Here is a 7,411-nt window from a genome sequence, read left to right as displayed (position 1 = left end):
TAGGTGTGTCAGGCGGGCAGACATGAGGGTGATATGCAGATGGTGGCCAAGATCTCTATGTTCTGGGCGGGGGCTGTGCGGGCTAGGCTGGGGCTAGGTTCGCTAGGCGGTCGCCAGGGCGGGCTAGGCGGTCTAGGCTGGGGCTAGGCTCGCCAGGCGGGCTAGGTGATGTAGCAGGCGGGCTCTAGGCGGTATGTCTAGGGCAGGCGGGCTAGGCGGGCGCTGCGTGCATTGAGAAAAAAACCCCATTTTGGAATCTCAAGGTCAGGAAGAGATCACGATGGTGCTATGAGCGAGAGACAGAGAGATGAGGATTGAAGAAGAAGTCTGAGCGAGAGAGAGGGGCTGGAAGACGGCTCTTGTTAGAGTTAGGGTTTGAGAAGGAAAATTGCATTTATATGTTGAGGGAAAAAAAAAACCAAAAGAAGAGATGGGCCCCCGATTACTCCTCATTCTTAAACCCTTTTATTTTTCTCTCTTGTGTTTTGTCTCCACTATTCGGTTCTGTCTTCTTTTATGTTGGTTGGTAGATCTTCATCAATCATCAAAGTTCTTTTTCTCGTGATATTTGTGTGATCTTTTGTGTGTGTGTGTGTGTGTGTGTGTGTGTGTATGCAGTGCAGGTTCCAAAGACTGGAAACGGCAAGAAAAAAGGCTCAACCCCTTAACAAGGAAGGATAGATTATCATCAGCAAGATGTTTCTCCATGGGGATTCAGTTATCATTGTTCTTAGGAGTATTAGTAGGTGTATTGTATGTAGCTTTGAATAATTATACAGAGAATGCATCTCAACATAGTCCCTGAATATCAGAATATGGGCTATGTTTCTTCAAGCACCACAACTACAACCAACACACAGAATGCAGATTGCTTTAAAAAATAAACACAAAGAAAATTTGAAGGCATGCAAAAGCATGCCATGTCCTAATATCCTGTGTGCTGTGTCAAATACAAAATGCTTCTAGAGTTGGAAAATCGGCGCCTATGCAGGCAGGCTAGGTGGTTTTGTTATTAAAAAAACATTATAGCCACGCGGCTATACGATTTATTCTAGAATTGATGCCATTTTGGAGTTAGCATCAAATGGCATTCGTTTTCTCTGTAAATGGCCACAGGACCTTAATTCTAGTTGAGTGGTATAGAATGACATGCTTTATAATTCTTTCCTATTAGATTTCTCCTCTCTTTTCTTTTGAAATTGAAATCGGAGTGATAGTTGGTCATTTGATTCTGATGATATTGATTGAAAGCAAGCAACTCCCAAGGTTCACCCTAATTTACGGAAACCAAGAAGTGGCTTAGACCCGATGAACAATGACCTTCCCAGCACCAACCTTGAAGACTCTATATCCTGCTTTGATTTTTCCAGGAATGATTCATGTCTCATATCAGCAACAGGAGGGATGATCTCCATTTTTGACATGAAAACGTTTAAGGTAAACCCAACACAAATAGTATTCTTGAAATTTTCTTTTCCCAGCCAAAACTTCCCAAATCTTGTTCGTCAATATGCTTAGGTTCTGTTTGCAAATTTCTCATGATCTAACTCATTGTACTCATACAAATCTGTTGCGTAAAAATGCAGACGATGAAGAAAGTCATGCCACCGCCACATGCGGCAACATGTCTTGCTTTTCACCCCCGAGATGACAGTATAGTTGCTATTGGCATGGACAATTCCACCATTGTAATATATACAATCTCCACTCAGACGAGGTAGTTTGTTTGTTCTTGTAAAACAGAAAACAAAAAAATCATGCTCAATGTTGTGATGAATCAAACCCGAAAAGAGTCATTGCCTTGATTATAGATTTTGCAGGTTACAAGGAAGCTTGAGGGTCACGCCAAAAGAGTCACTAGCCTTGCCTTCTCGAACACACTGAATGTACTAGTTTCTTCTGGTGCTGATGCACATTGGAAACTACAATATTACTTTCAGACATGGCTTCTACTCTAATGCGACTTCTGTTATTTAACGATCAACGTCGTTTTGTCCCTGCGGATTTATGTGTGGGGTGCTACTGGGTGTGAAAAACACAGAAGAAAATTCTTGCAGATTCCAGATGGGAGGAGTTGAAATCATTGTCATATACTTACATCCAAATTCACGAGAATGAGCTGCACCTCATTGCCATAAACAAGACTCACCTTGCAGTGTATGAGTGAGAGAACTAGCATGTGTTTAGGGGGAGGGGAGGCTACCCCATCCCAAGGTCAGGGCATACCAAGGCCTCTTTGAGGAACTATTTGGCTTTTTTAATTCTTCACTTTGGGATTCAAAACACAAGGCACCCAAGAAGGGATCAGGCCACTCAATGCTTCACCATGATTTTTTTTTTTTCATATAAAGATGTAGTACAACGCCCCTTCACAAGTATATGATACTAACCTACACAAATTGTGTATCAATTTTTACTTTGCCTTGCATTGCAAATGCTCAAAAAGAGCCTGCATATTTTACCATTGATTTCAAGAAAGATAAGGTTCTTTTTTAAAATTCTGCAAGCTAAGTATTCTTCAAGTGGTCACACTATCTCTAGGAGGTTTTCCCTTAGGAATGACCGTCCGGTTGTGGCATCACAAATGTAAAACAGAGAATAGAGGCCTGCCACCTTTTTGGCTTTGACCGGCAATATTATCGTCTCCTGATTCACTTTTATATGTGTTGTTGCATAAGGAACCTGTTGTGTCAAACTTTTCACATGGGCACTTTACCATCCTCCCAAAACAAAACTGAGCATGGCACATCATTGTGCTGTGGTGGTATGCCTTGCAAATTCTCCTTTGCATAGAGAAAACGAACCATCAACGTAACCAGCAAAGGAGATAAAAGATCAAGAGTCCTGAAAATTCCAAGAAATGGATCTCCTTGTAGAAAGGTCCTACTGCTGAAGCTGCAAAATGCATACATCATGTGATTAACTTGCATATCAGATGTAAATATCAAATAATTTGGCATGCAAAGCAAGGCAAAAAGTAAATGAAATCAGCAGAAGACAAGGTCCATGGATGCATCTAACAAAACATTAGCTTATTTGTTTTGGTTGTCAAATGGCTACAGCATTCCTAAGTTATTACATACATTTGGCTCTTTACATATCAGGTCAGTATTAAAATTCCATTTACTGATTTCGGTTCATCATCATATCACATTAGTCCCACCAGTTTTAACTCAAAGTTTATTCTCAAGTCTCCACTAAGGTTGCACCAAATTTCAGTTTGTATATTTGTTTATCCAAAAGGATTCCAAATCTGCTTCAAATATTTGTTCTGTAGACAAGTTCATATAATTCCAAATGTATATACTTGTATAAAATACCTATGTAATTTGAATATGAACTGTATGCCATACGACTAATTGCATTGAAAAGCCAATCAAAGGATTTAGTAGAAATAACCAGATTCAAAATTAAATCTTGCTAAACCTCAAACAGTATTTCTTTGGTCTATAGGATTAACTTCTTGTAACCGGCATTAGTAAAGCAGGGAAATTTCTACTCTTATCAAACTCATGAGATCAGAAGTCACATAAACTGACTACCAACACCTCAACTACAGAGGGACAAAATTATGAATAAAGACATGCTTAATATTTTATTAACACATCAAAGAATCATAATTTCTTATAAACTCTATCTCTGAGCCTGCATTCTATATGAATAACTAACACTGCCAAAACCATAAAAAACAAACAACATAATGCATTAAGTCACCAAACATACATGCCAGCTAAAAAACAGGAGAAAAAAAAAGAGAGTAAATCTTACTGCTTGTAACTTAGATTTCTCCTCTCTTTCCTTTCAAATTTCTCAAGATGCAACACAAATGTTTCAGAAATGAGTACAGCTATGTTTAACATCAGATGTAGCATATGAGCACAAGAACAAAAGATAATTATAATTGACTCACAAATTAAGTGTTATGTTTGTTTTAGGTGAACCTGGAGATGCTACTAAGGTTGAAACTTGAATCCCATACTCAAACTCATACAAATCCGACTATGGAGATCTAACAAGACATGTTACCTCTCAAATTGAATGAAAATATGGAAAAATGGTTATAACACTAGTCAAACAATGGATCTCCCTGTCCCCATCCATTTCATGTTTATGCATTCTTTAACTCATGTCCTGAAGATAACACATAAAACAACAAAAGTGGATACTCACAGAATGTAAACAAGTAGCTCAGGATCACCCTCATTGCTCTCCAAGTGTTCCTGTTGCAGAAAGTAGGATCAGATGAGGCTTAATATGCCTAGTAATTGAAACATAAATTAAAACCAAAATATATGCATGGTAAACCTGAACTGATCTCAACCAATGATTCTACAATTTCTTGGCCAAAGATGAGAGTTTTTCCTCTTCTACAGCAGCTGTACTATCTTGCTTCTCTCTGGGAATTTTTGATTTACTCTTTGTGCCCATCTTACGGATCCAAAAGCTGCATTTCACCCAGATTACATTACTGAGAATTGACAAAGATGAAATTTAAAAAGAAAAAATTCAAAAGAAGAGATGACTCAACAATTGGAGCCCCAGAAAGCAGCATACTCCTTTTGGGTCAGTTTGTAAACAATCAAAACAACTAGAGGAACATGAAACTGAATATTTAGGTAAGAGAATATTTGTTCATCATCAGCTTCCTAGCAACCAAACATAACATAAACCAAAACAGAAAACAGAAAATACTTATTTTCAATTGAAATTTCTCAGCTTCTCATTAACTCTGTCTCTGGCAATTCAGATATCAAGGATGGTCTACACAAACGGAGCTGATGCCATTTTGGTGTTAGCATCAAATGGCATTCATTTTCTCTGGAAATGGCCACAGGACCTTAATTCTAGTGGAGTGGTAAAGAATGACATGCTTTATAATTCTTTCCTATTAGATTTCTCCTCCATTTCCTTTCGAATTGAAACCGAAGTGACAGTTTGTCATTTGATTCTGATGATGTTGATTGAATCCAGGCAACTCCCAAGGTTCACCCTAATTAATGGAAACCAAGAAGTGGCTTAGAGCTGATGAACAATGACCTTCCCAGCACCAACTCTGAAGAAGAGGCCATGTCCTGCTTTGATTTGTCCAAGAATGATTCATATCTCATATCACCAACAAGAGGGATGATCTCCATTTTTTAGTATTTGCAGAGATGACAGACCCGCTCGGAAAAAAGAAATCTTTTATATAAAACAAACGACATTCAAGTTTTTGAAAAGTGGGCCGCCTAGGCGGGCTAGGCGGGTTCTATTTTTAATTTTATTTTAATAAACCGTATAGTACGGCTATACCTTTTGAATATATTATTTATTTAAACGGTACCGCTGTGCGGCTGTACGCCATGAATAATATATTTAAATATTAAAGCCGCCCGGCCGTACTTTTAAAGAAATTATATTTTCTGTGATTTTCCTTTATCAATAAGAGTAGTTTAAAACATTATCCATTACTATTATGCCATACCCGAGTCTTTATTGTCCCCTTTTGATTTTTTTTACTTATTACCCATAGAAATAATTTAGCATTTTCCCATTCAATACTTGTATTATATACGTAAGTACGTATTTTTCAATAATACTTTCGTTTTCTGTACACGTCTTAAAGACTCGGTAAAATACATATATATTTTTTTAAAAGCAAACATACAATATATGTATTGTACATGTACATATATATTATTCATGTTTAATACACAAGTTTTTTTACAAAATTTTCAATAATACACAAAATTTTCACATATTATTGAATAAAAACAATATATATATTAAAATATTATATAGTTGCCGAAATTTTTAGTTGTAACTTGCTAAAATTTTTTTGAATAAATCACGTACGTATTTTTCCCATTCCGTATTTTACTAACTATGAAAGAATGTGAGAGGCTAAGATTATTTCTTGTTATAACAATAATGCAAGATAGTGAACTTTCGAAATCTCTTCTAGCCAGAACAACAATTTCAAACAAAGATGTATGAGTATAGTAGTAAGAGGTGGTAGTATTCTTTTTGTAAAAAAAAATATAGAACAAGAGATTAGGCTAAATTAGCTCTTCAGTATCGGTTATCGAATGCACAAACATCCACAACCCTCAAAGAAGGGACCAACACATTTCGAGAGCCCCCGCCCATCCCCTTGATCATAATTTCATTAATATAAAAGAAACATATAAAGAAAACACGTACAGCAGGGGGACCAAACCAAAACCCTGCAGAAAAGAAAGACAGTGACATAAAGGCACAGCAACATGCGGACCCAAAAAACCAAAACTTTGGAGGAGTAAACAAAAAGAGACTAAGTAAACGGTAACTGGGCATGCCTACCTGGTCTCGACGACGAAGACAAAATAAATGAAGATGCAATGTCCCACCACGTGAACCCAAAGCCCTGAACATCGTGATTTGCCGAAGTGTCAACTCTATGATTACCCTTGCGAAATATATGAGAAATCTTAAACAACATGTACTGGAGACGATGCAAGCAATTCTGCCAATCAAATCACAAGTGCCAAGGGACCAAATGAGGAGAAGCGAAAGAATTGAGTAACTAATAACGAATCAGTTTCAATCCAGACATTATGCCAAGCATGAAGCCAAGCAAGCTTAATGGCCTTGATGACATCCAAAACTTCAACATGTACCGCACTAGGGACATCTAAATTGGAGCAAAATGCCCTAAGTACACAACCATGATAATCTCGAAACACACCACCACTACTTACTTTACCAAAGTTACTTTTGCGAGTGCCATCAGTATTAATTTTGACCGAACCAAAGCAAGGGGGATGCCACGTAACCTCAATAATTTTGGGATTAGGGCTGGGTCTACAGCGCACCCCAAAATGAACGAATAGTACACAAGTCACACACATTGTTCGACATATGACCCTTGGCCAAAGTACTAGAGGCACGCACATGATAAATGGTACAACAAGCAAAATAAACTGTAGAAACCTTTGAGTAGAATATTTTATAAGTATAGCCGCCCGGCTATACTCTTGAAACAACAAACTTTGGATTTCTCTTTTTACATTACTTTAATTAGTAGTTATGTTTTAATTATTATTTACTTAGTGAATAATTAGTATTTAAATATTTTATTAAAGAAAATAATAAAAAATAAAATGCTATTTATTAAGTAATATAATTTGTGGAGCTAATTAAAATGTTTAGTACTAATTATTCACTAAATATATACTAATGAAATTAAATAAATAAGGCTATGATATTATTTAATTACTTAAAGAAAATTTGAAAAAAACAGCTAAAGATACTAAGCTTATATATATATATATATATATAAATATTTTATTTGAGGACACCTCTCCAAACCATCTATTTTAAGTCTTCATAGATCAGACAAATTCCAATTGTGTCGAAATTTATTCACGAGCTAATTTTCATCGGGAGAGGT

The sequence above is a fragment of the Prunus mume genome, linkage group LG3 (genome assembly GCF_029339155.1).
Source record: "Prunus mume cultivar Tortuosa linkage group LG3, ASM2933915v1, whole genome shotgun sequence".
NCBI lineage: Eukaryota > Viridiplantae > Streptophyta > Magnoliopsida > Rosales > Rosaceae > Prunus > Prunus mume.
This window is presented reverse-complemented; position numbering follows the sequence as displayed.